At 42.9% G+C, this 12209-nt stretch overlaps 1 protein-coding gene across 2 annotated transcripts in view; it reads right to left on the minus strand.

Annotated features, from left to right (window-relative positions):
- The window catches only part of METAP1D (methionyl aminopeptidase type 1D, mitochondrial), a 115890-nt gene that overhangs the window by 35178 nt on the left and 68503 nt on the right, over positions 1-12209 (minus strand). The gene's annotated exons all lie outside the window — the stretch shown is intronic.

Consider the following 12209-nt stretch of genomic DNA (forward strand, 5'->3'; position numbering starts at 1 on the left):
ACAATTAATTGAGTGAAAGCCGTTTAGTTTGTTATTTCTAGAAAATATGTGCTCACAGAAAAGTATTTAGATTTGAGAGATTGTTCAATTGTTTTACAGATCTTATACAGAAGCATAAACAAAGTATTGTAGAATGTCATATACTGAAATTATCGGCTTTTTTGGTCCACAACTATTGTTTCCACCTATAAAATGGCATGATTATGCTTATTAGGAATATAACTAAGGTTTCTTCAGAAGCAGATACTTACTAAAGCACTATACATCATGTCAGAGCCCCCGGTGGTACAATGGGTTAAACCCTTATGCCAGCAGGACTGCTGACCAAAAGGTCAGCGGTTCAAATCCGGAGAGCAGGGTGAGCTCCCATCTGTCAGCTCCAGCTTCTCATGCAGGGACATAAGAGAAGCCTCCCACAGGGTGGTAACACATCCTCGCATCTCCTGGGCAACGTCCTTGCAGACGGCCAATTCTCTCACACCACAAGCGACTTGCAGTTTCTCAAGTTGCTCCTGATATGAAAAAAATATAGATCTTATATACAAGCATAAACAAAGTATTGTAGAGTGTCCCCTCATGAAATTATCCTTCTTTTTGGTCCATAACTATTGTTTCCACCTATAAAATGCCATGGTTGTGCTTATTAGAAAGGTGGCTAAAATAGGTTTCTTCAGAAGCAGGTATTAATTCTTATAGACCAATGATACTGACTAAAGCACTATTCATCATATCAAAAAAGAAGATAATCCCTAACTGCCGGGAATAGACAGTTGTGGACATTTTAGTTGTTAATTTAATTTCATAGCAGAAGCAGAAACTTTGTGATCAAAAGGATTTTATGACAAAAATAATTTCATGAAATACCTATATTGAAATGTTAGTTAAAATGGTAGCGATACTGGGAGTTACAGAGATCTGTGTACAATTCTTAGATCTTTGGCTTTACGCAAATAAATCCTGAAATGAACAGGATTACATTTCAGTTTTACTCAAGAGTCCAAAGCAAATAATACATTGCAAATGGATATTTCATCTTTCTTTGCCCCCGGTGGCGCAATGGGTTAAACCCGTGTGCCAGCAGGACTGGTGACTGAAAGGTTGGCGGTTCGAATCCGGGGAGTGGGTTGAGATCCCGTCTGTCATTTCCAGTGTCTCATGTGGGGACATGAGAGAAGCCTTCCACAAGATGGTAGAACATCCGGGTGTCCCCTGGACAATGTCCTTGTAGACAGCAAATTCTTTCACACCAGAAGCGACTTGCAATTTCTCAAGTCGCTCCTGCTATGAAAAAAAAATCTTTCCTCCTCCTCCGCCTCCTCCACTGCAAAACTCTCCCCATCATGTGGCTATTTTCCTATTGCTCCTTGCTTCAAACAGAGTGAAGTAATGGGAGGTAGGGTTTGTTTTGTGTCCTTATTCTTATCATGTAGTAGAGTCAGCCCTCACATTGGCTGGAGTTATGGGCAAACTGAAAGTAAAGATCTGTGAAGAACAGCATTACTTTTTTAACCTTAGAGAACACCTCTAAGAATGTGTAGGTCTTCTAGCATAGCTCTATGGTCAACATCCACTGGAAGCTGATCACAGGACCATACTGGAGGACCTAGAGATTACTAGAGAGGGTTTTGTTTTTGTTTTTTTGTAGAAATGTCTAGGTCCTCTAGTCATTCTGAAGGACCTAGGGATTCCCAGAAAGAACATTTTAATCAAAGTATGAATAATGAAATCCGCAAAAGTATTAAAAATGTAGCGTGATGTTTAAAAACTGACTCCTTAGTTTGAGAGGAGGGGCTTCCTGTGTTTAAAAACTGACTCCTTTGTTTGAGAGGAGGGGCTTCCTGTGTTTAAAAACTGACTCCTTTGTTTGAAGGAGGGGCTTCCTGTGTTTAAAAACTGACTCCTTTGTTTGAAGGAGGGGCTTCCTGTGTTTAAAAACTGACTCCTTTGTTTGAGAGGAGGGGCTTCCTGTGTTTAAAAACTGACTCCTTTGTTTGAAGGAGGGGCTTCCTGAGTTTAAAAACTGACTCCTTTGTTTGAAGGAGGGGCTTCCTGAGTTTAAAAACTGACTCCTTTGTTTGAAGGAGGGGCTTCCTGTGTTTAAAAACTGACTCCTTTGTTTGAAGGAGGGGCTTCCTGAGTTTAAAAACTGACTCCTTTGTTTGAAGGAGGGGCTTCCTGAGTTTAAAAACTGACTCCTTTGTTTGAAGGAGGGGCTTCCTGAGTTTAAAAACTGACTCCTTTGTTTGAAGGAGGGGCTTCCTGAGTTTAAAAACTGACTCCTTTGTTTGAAGGAGGGGCTTCCTGAGTTTAAAAATTGACTGCTTTGTTTGAAGGAGGGGCTTCCTGAGTTTAAAAACTGACTCCTTTGTTTGAAGGAGGGGCTTCCTGTGTTTAAAAACTGACTCCTTTGTTTGAAGGAGGGGCTTCCTGAGTTTAAAAACTGACTCCTTTGTTTGAAGGAGGGGCTTCCTGAGTTTAAAAACTGACTCCTTTGTTTGAAGGAGGGGCTTCCTGAGTTTAAAAATTGACTGCTTTGTTTGAAGGAGGGGCTTCCTGAGTTTAAAAACTGACTCCTTTGTTTGAAGGAGGGGCTTCCTGTGTTTAAAAACTGACTCCTTTGTTTGAAGGAGGGGCTTCCTGAGTTTAAAAACTGACTCCTTTGTTTGAAGGAGGGGCTTCCTGAGTTTAAAAACTGACTCCTTTGTTTGAAGGAGGGGCTTCCTGAGTTTAAAAATTGACGGCTTTGTTTGAGAGGCGGGGCTTCCTGGTTATCCTATATAAACCAGTGTCGTACACTCAGTAACCTATACTTTCACCCCTGCATACAGACAACAACATCAAACACACACCAAGAGGGGGTCATTAGCAACCTCTAGATGGAACAAACACGAAAACTTCCCGTCTCATGCACGAGCTGTGGCATGTTCAGCTTTTTCACACTACAATTACTCAATTACATCTGCCCCAAGTGTAAACAAATCACTCGCATGGAACACAGGATCCGACAACTCGAGGACCGTATTAACACCCTTAAGGACATTCAGGAACTTGAGCTGTTCTTAGACACCACACACCACACTGTCCTAGACACGCAGCCCATATCACACCAACATTACGGGGAGGCTCAACAGAACAGCACCTCAGTTGTGGACAACCCTCAGGCTTGGAGAAATGTCACCCTTAGAAGGACACATAGGACCCGGAAGCCTCCTCAGAATACTTCCGCTCAGCTGCAGTTACACAATAGATTCCAAATTCTCACACAACTATCACCTGACCAAGAAACACAACATATTGGGGAAGACCAGAATGGCTTAGATACTGATCAGTGGCTCATCCTTGATCAGTGTGCAGGGGATAGCCCTGACTGGGACAACACTTCACAACATTCACACTTGAGCAATCATGCAGGTGTACCATCCCCAACCGTAGACCAGGTGCAACAGGAACACATACAGGAGAACCATAGGCTCTTGGACGAATCTCAATGGATTGTCCTTGACGAATGCACCGGGGATGTCGAGGAGGAGGACAACACTTTTCACCTACACAATTCACACCAACAGGATCACTTTTCTGGAGACCTACACACTACAATGCACAAAAGGGGCCCTGTCATTCCCAAAAGTAAACAGGTCTTGGTAGTAGGCGACTCCCTCCTTAGAGGAACGGAAGCTGTCATTTCCAGACCAGATGGGATGGCTCGAGAAATATGCTGCCTACCGGGGGCAAAAATACACCATATCACTCAGAGGCTCACCAGGCTCCTCAAGCCCTATCACCGTCCTCCCCTCATCTTGATTCATGTAGGAACCAATGATACTGCAAGGCATACGTTTCAAAAGATCACAAATGATTTTCGAGCTCTAGGAGCAAAGCTAAAAGAATGTAATGTACAGGTGGTCTTTTCATCCCTCCTCCCTGTTGTAAGACACGGACCCACAAGAGCCAGAAAAATAGTACAAGTCAATGACTGGCTTAGAAAATGGTGTCAGGAGGAACGCTTTGGCTTCCTCGACCATGGCCTGCTTTTCCAGGAGGATGGCCTACTGGCAAGGGATGGGGTGCATCTCACACAAGTAGGAAAACACCTTTTTGCTCACAGACTCGCAAACCTCATTAGACGCACTTTAAACTAGGTCCACCGGGGGAGGGGGACAACAGCCTTGCGAACACTACTTTACCCACAATATCTGGGAATCGCCAGAAGGCTAAACGGAGGGCTGCACAAACACAACAAGGACCAAGTACCCAAAGCACAATAATCCCAATTAAACAGCTCAGGGGAAGATCTCAGGGGCTCACATGTCTTTACACTAATGCACAGAGCATGGGAAATAAACAAGACGAACTCCAACTTTTAGCACAACACCACAAATATGATATCATAGGGATCACTGAAACCTGGTGGGATGACTCCTATCGCTGGAATGTAGATATCGAGGGGTATAACCTCTTTCACAGAAACCGAACAAAGGGGAGAGGAGGCGGAGTAGCCTTATATGTCAAAAACTCTTATGCTACAGAAGAGATTCAAGACAGCAATCTGGGAAACCAGCTTGAAATCATCTGGATAAGAATCAAGGGAACTGGGACTCAAAAAGATGTCGTTGTAGGCGTCTACTACAGACCCCCAAGCCAGGAGGAAGAACTTGATGAAGTCTTCTGCCAACAGTTGACCAAACAGGCACAGAGAAGAGATGTAGTAGTCATGGGCGATTTCAACTATCCCGATATTTGCTGGAAAACAAACTCGGCCAAGAGTACAAGGTCCAACAAATTCCTCGCTTGCCTTGCAGACAATTTCATGGTCCAGAAGGTAGAAGAAGCAACAAGGGGATTGACTACTCTTGATCTCATCTTAACAAATGCGGAGGACCTGATCGATGCGGTCGAAGTGGTAGGATCCTTAGGGGCAAGTGACCATGTGCTCCTGCAATTTGAGGTACAAAGGAAGGCCGAAACTAAGACAAGTCAAACCCGCATTTTGGACTTTAGGAGAGCTGATTTCCAAAAAATGAAGGAAACGCTGAGCAGCATTCCGTGGACACAGATACTAAAAGACAAGGGAGTTACGGATGGATGGGAATTTCTCAAGAGTGAAATACTCAAGGCGCAATTGCAAACTGTGCCAACAAAGAGAAAAAATAGGACAAGTGCAAAGAAGCCAGAATGGATGTCCAAAGAACTTCTAACTGTGCTAAGACACAAAAGAGACATGCACAAGAAGTGGAAAAAGGGAGAAATCACCAAAGAAGAATTCAAACAAATAGCCAACACCTGTAGGGAAAAGGTCCGCAAGGCTAAAGCAAAAAACGAGCTCAGACTTGCCAGGGACATTAAAAACAATAAAAAGGGCTTCTATTCTTATGTCAGTAGAAAAAGGAAAAACAAGGAGGCGATAGGACCTCTTCGAGGAGAAGATGGGGCAATGCTGACAGGGGATAGGGAAAAGGCAGAACTACTTAATGCCTTCTTTGCCTCGGTCTTCTCACAAAAAGAGAGTCTTCAACCTCAGCAAGATGGAGTGGATGAGGGTTTGGAGGACATCCAACCCCAAATTGGGAAAGAAGTCGTTCAGGAATACCTGGCCGCTCTTAATGAGTTCAAGTCCCCAGGGCCAGATCAACTACACCCCAGAGTATTGAAGGAACTAGCGGAAGTCATTTCGGAACCATTGGCAACCATCTTTGAGAGTTCTTGGAGAACGGGAGAAGTTCCAGCAGATTGGAGGAGGGCCAATGTGGTCCCAATCTTCAAGAAGGGAAAAAAGGATGACCCAAACAACTACCGTCCGGTCAGCCTCACGTCGATACCGGGCAAGATTCTGGAAAAGATTGTTAAGGAAGTGGTCTGCAAACACTTAGAAACAAATGCAGTCATCGCTAATAGTCAACATGGATTTATCAAAAACAAGTCATGTCAGACTAATCTGATCTCTTTCTTCGATAGAGCTACAAGCTGGGTAGATGCAGGGAATGCCGTGGATGTAGCGTACCTGGATTTCAGTAAGGCCTTCGACAAGGTCCCCCATGACCTTCTGGCAAGGAAACTAGTCCAATGTGGGCTAGGCAAAACTACGGTGAGGTGGATCTGGAATTGGTTAAGTGGACGAACACAGAGAGTGCTCACTAATGCTTCCTCTTCATCTTGGAAAGAAGTGACAAGTGGAGTGCCGCAGGGTTCCGTCCTGGGCCCGGTCCTGTTCAACATCTTTATTAATGACTTAGATGAAGGGCTAGAAGGCATGATCATCAAGTTTGCAGACGACACCAAATTGGGAGGGATAGCCAATAGTCCAGAGGACAGGAGCAGAATTCAAAATGATCTTGACAGATTAGAGAGATGGGCCAAAACTAACAAAATGAAGTTCAACAGTGACAAATGCAAGATACTCCACTTTGGCAGAAAAAACGAAATGCAAAGATACAGAATGGGTGACGCCTGGCTCGAGAGCAGTACGTGTGAAAAAGATCTTGGAGTCCTTGTGGACAACAAGTTAAACATGAGCCAACAATGTGACGTGGCGGCAAAAAAAGCCAATGGGATTTTGGCCTGCATCAAGAGGAGCATAGTGTCTAGATCTAAGGAAGTAATGCTACCCCTCTATTCTGCTTTGGTTAGACCACACCTGGAATATTGTGTCCAATTCTGGGCGCCACAATTCAAGAGAGATATTGACAAGCTGGAATGTGTCCAGAGGAGGGCGACTAAAATGATCAAGGGTCTGGAGAACAAGCCCTATGAGGAGCGGCTTAGGGAACTGGGCATGTTTAGCCTGAAGAAGAGAAGGCTGAGAGGAGATATGATAGCCATGTATAAATATGTGAGAGGAAGCCACAGGGAGGAGGGAGCAAGCTTGTTTTCTGCTTCCTTGGAGACTAGGACGCGGAACAATGGCTTCAAACTACAAGAGAGGAGATTCCATCTGAACATGAGGAAGAACTTCCTGACTGTGAGAGCCGTTCAGCAGTGGAACTCTCTGCCCCGGAGTGTGGTGGAGGCTCCTTCTTTGGAAGCTTTTAAACAGAGGCTGGATGGCCATCTGTCAGGGGTGATTTGAATGCAATATTCCTGCTTCTTGGCAGGGGGTTGGACTGGATGGCCCATGAGGTCTCTTCCAACTCTTTGATTCTATGATTCTATGATTCTATGACTGTACTAGCCAGGCAGGAAAGAAGTGGACTGTGGGGCGACACATGGTGAGCTTCTTGTGTTCATCATCCAGGGTAAACGAAAACAGAAACAGAGTTGTAAGTTACCTATTTCACATAGTTTGACCCCTACATGGAGCAGATTCTAATGACTTTTCCTCAGAAGTAAGGGCCCCCATGGTCCAGTGGAATCTATGCTTGGAAGTGTAGCTTGAGAAATCCACATTTTGGTTTTCTGAAACAATGCTGGAGTCCTTTGGACCAGCTGTCATGGGGAAAAATGGCAGGAGCAACACTATGTATGTATAGCTACATGTGTGCACTGAGCAAAGAGTTGGCTGGTGTCCTTGTAAAGTAGCCCCTTCTAATTTTTGTGTGCATAAGACATATCAGCACAATGGTAATCTAAAGCCAGCCTTAAAGTGTTGGTGGTAACTATTATCTGATTCAAAGAGAAGAAAAATTAGAGAGAGACATGAACTGTGGCACTAACAAAACCCTGAACCAACACGATTTGCTTGGCTCAGGATACTGTTGTTTTTTTTTTCCGTGTCAAGAGCGATTTGAGAAACTGCAAGTCGCTTGTGGTGTGAGAGAATAAGCCATCTTCAAGGACATTGCCCAGGAGACGCCTGGATGTTTTAGATATTTTATCCTCCTTGTGGGAAGCTTCTCTTATGTCCCTGCATGGGAAGCTGGAACTGACAGAGGGAGCTCATCTGTGCTCTCCCCGGATTCAAACCCCTGACCTGTCTTCAGTCCTGCCAGCACAAGGGTTTAACCCATTGTGCCACCGGGGGCTCCTAGGATACTAGGGTGACCCCAAACCATTATTTGTTTAATTATAATTGGGATAGGGCTACGTATGGCATCTAACCCCTAAAATAGTGTTTTTCCCCCTGGGTTTTCATTCCCAAATGGGAAATGAATTTCCAGTCAGTTCCAAGCCATAATAATTACAGTGAGTCAGCAGCAGGTTTAGGTAGTGGTGGTATCTAAACTGGCTTCTCTCCTTACCAGAATGATCCCTCTTTGCATAGTAGCTAAAGGAAATGTAGAAGACTGAGATGCTCAAGGTTTACTGGGAAAATTCAACAGTAATATCCAAAGATATCTGAGACTGGTTCCATAATCAAGAGGGGTGCTAAACATTTTCAAAAAAGATAGGGTCCCTTCCCATCACATTCTGAGGATAAAAACAGGTCATGATTTTGAGAAAGTTGCATCTGATGTTACTTGGAAACACACTTGGGGAATACTTCAGTGTGGGTTGAGTAAAGGCAACGATACTTCACTCAACCAAGTTTTTGTCTTAATTGTCTGTAATAAAATATAATAATAATAATAATAATTATTATTATTATTTATATACCGTTCTACCTTCCCAAAGCGTCTGTATTCTGTTCATGCTTTGTTGTGAACTGGATTGGATCCAACGCAATTGAAAAACGGTAAATAAACATTATTAAGTTCCTGTGAGTTTTCCAGACTGTATGGTCATGTTCCAGAAGCATTCTCTCCTGACATTTTGCCCACATCTATGGCAGACATACTCTGCGGTTGTAGGTCTGTTGGAAACTAGGCAAGTGGGATTTATATATCTGTGGAAAGTCCAGGGTGGGAGAATCCCTGCCACAGATGTATGCGAAACCGGAGAGAATGCTTCTGCAACATGGCCATACAGTCTGGCAAGCTCACAGCAACCCAGTGATTCTGGCTATGAAACCCTTCGACAACACATTAAACATTATACATTATTATTATTCATTTTCAACTACTTTTGAAAATGAAGGGACTTTTCTGCTGCTACAAGAAAGGTCAAATATTCCATGGGATATATGCAACTACAGGCCATACATAATGCTTTCTGTGAATTGCAGCAAATGGCAAGGATTTCATGGGTATTTGGTGGGATATTTGACCTGTCAATCAAATACAGATTCAAATAAAACTGTGATATATTGCAGGTTATCCCTTCCCCTCAAAAAGGCGCCTGCAAGGACCTTTATGTGCTCCTAGAAAAGGGACGAGGGGCATTTATCAAAGGAATCTATTAGTTCCATATGCAGCATTTTGTTCTAAAAGTTCTAATGAAGGGACAATGTGAATATTTTCCTTCCTTAGAAGCACTATCAAAACACCACTATAGAAATGGGAATATGTGGCCCTCCAGATGTTGTTGGATTGCAACTCCCAGAAGCCTTTGGCAGCTTAGTCAATGGGAAGGAGAGTAGGAGCTGCAGTTCAACAGCTTCTGAGGGGTTGTGAGTTCTCATCCTGGAAGAGACTTTTGATTTCCCTCTTTTGAATAGCTAAAGGTTGTGATGTCAGATCAAAAACTACTTTTCAAATTCCTCTCCACTGCAGAAGAGTTTTGGTTATGCGATTTAACAAACATCCGAGCAGCTCGGCGGGCTCAGACCCAAGGGCCCATCTGTTCCTTCTGCTAAATAATCCAATGGGAAGCCCATTAGCAGAACCATGTGATGGCGATGTCCATTACTGTTGTACTCTAGGAGCTGGTATTCAGAAAGCCCATGATACCAGAGTATAGAATCAGTAGCCACCAATAGCATTAATACAATCATGGGTGGTAGGTCTAAAGCCCCTATAGGCCAATCTACTAGCTTTTTCGATTTCACCCTTAAGATATGGAATTGGAGCATTTAGAAATAGAGCTATTTTTAGAGACAGGCTATATACACAAGGCAATAATCCAAATAGAGTGTTCCCTCACTTATCGCGGATGTTACGTTCCAGGACCACCCGCGAAAAGAGAAAATCCGCGAAGTAGGAACACTATATTTATACATTATTTTAGTGGTTATACACTATTTTAAGTCTTTATAAACCCTCCCTACATACACTACATAACCCTCCTTGAATGTGTTGCTCACATAATCCTCAGCTCCGGCTTTATCCGCAGAGGCAACTTCTCCATACAGACAAACGCTCTTAAGTCCATAGTGCTTCTAAAATTGATCAAACCAGTCCTCTTTTTGTTCACCGCTATCTTGGTCCTCCATTTTCTTTGCCGTGCAATCGTAAAGTTGCTTGGTCTTAGTCCTACTATGCACACGTGACAGTCCGATGCTAACGTGAAATGGAAGAGTGGAGAGGGGTAGCTGTGCATGAGATCATTGCTTTACTGAGTACCACAAAACCCATGAAACAATGAAAATACCCCAATAAATATTTTACATTCATATTTATTGAAAATCCACAAAACAGCGAGTCCACGAAAAACGAACCGCAAAGTAGCGAGAGATTACTGTACAGATATTCCAATGGATTTTTTGTGTGTGGGAGGGGGAGTTGGAAAAATAGGTTGGAATAGAGCTATGCTGAAAAGAGCAATTGAACGTGGTGGGATCTTTCAACATTTCCCTGAATCTGGAGGTCTGGGCTACTTTTTTGGCTAGGGGTCAACTCTATACCCTTGGAACCTCCTAGCAGTGCCTCCCTGCACCCCCGCTGCTGAATTTTTGGCAATAGCAAGAACGAATATCCCCATTATTTTAATTGAAAAACAAAACAGATAGACCTTTTTTTATAGCACAGGGGTCCCCAAACCAAGGCCAGTGAGTCGGATGCAGCCCTCCAAGGTCATTTACCTGGCCTCTGCCATGAACTTTAAACTTCTGGCCACCCTAAGTCCGAAATGACTTGAAGGCACACAACAACAACAACAACAACAATCCTAATTAATTTGACTACTGTACAAGTTTATATTGGCTGAAATTGTTCTTCATTTTAAATATTATATTGTTTTTTCAAATGTTTTGCCTAAGATATGAGCAGTGTGCATAGGAATTCACGTTTTATTCGAATGGTAGTCACCCCCCTCCCCCCCAAACAGTCTGAAGGACTGTGAACTGGCCCTCTGCTTAAAAAGTTTGAGAACCCCTGTCCTAGAACCTAAGAGCAGTCCTGGAAACCTCCCAGAACAACCTTGTAAAGATGGTCTATGTGCTCATGGGCTTTGCTTTCTGTGAAAATAATGCTTCTAGACTCCCTCTCTCTCTCTCTCTCTCTCTCTCTCTCTATATATATATATACACACATACATACATCAAGGATTTCACAAATTAAAATTAGGGGGAAAGTTATTTTCCCCCCACAGCTTGAGTTAGTTCAGCAGAGAAACTTAAAAATAGCTAAATAACTAACTGTATATACCACAAACAAAGGTGCGAGAATTCAGGTGGTTACGGCAATGGCATGTGAAGTCTGCATTACTTTTGACAGTGTTAAATTAGATAAAAAGACAGGAGGCAGAACATTAAGGAGTTATTACTATGGCATTAAGAGACTCTCCGAGTGAGAGAAGGATTTTTTTAATTATACAGTTCACAATATATGAAATGTCATTGTAAATCAATGTTCTAAAATCTTTCTTAATTAGTTAGTGCTCTGTAGCCAATGCTAAAATCCAGCAAAATGTTCAGAAGTCATCAAATAGAATAAAAAAAAATATTTGAAAATACAGACACTGTGGAAGGAATAAAAGCAAAATCTCCTTTAGTGCCAAGGAAGCATTTGGAATCCCAAAACAGATAATTACATGTACAGAAAACGTCCAACCTCAAAATTAACAATTAGGATAACAATTCATATAGCACAAAATTACTTTAAGATTAATTAGGAGCCACGGTGGCACAATGGCTGTGCCGGCTGAACTGTTGAGCTGAGGGTCGACGTTTTGAATCCAGAGAGCAGGGGTGAGCTCCCATCTGTCAGCTCCAGCTTCCCATGCGGGGACATGAGAGAAGCCTCTCACAGGATGGTAAAACATCCGGGTGTCCCCTGGGCAACATCCTTGCAGACAGCCAATTCTCTCACACCAGAAGCAACTTGCAGTTTCTCAAGTTGCTTCTGATACACACAAAAAAACCCTTTAAGATTTCAGGATACACATATATAATTAAGGGAGGAAAGACATATTTACCTTTCGATGTTAAATTTTAAAGAAAAATATAGCAACACTCTTAAGTGTAATGTATGTGTTCAGCTTTAACCACTAGTTGTTAAGCAGTTAATCTTCTAAGTAAGACT

This window comes from Anolis sagrei, chromosome 1 (assembly GCF_037176765.1).
Source record: "Anolis sagrei isolate rAnoSag1 chromosome 1, rAnoSag1.mat, whole genome shotgun sequence".
Lineage (NCBI taxonomy): Eukaryota > Metazoa > Chordata > Lepidosauria > Squamata > Dactyloidae > Anolis > Anolis sagrei.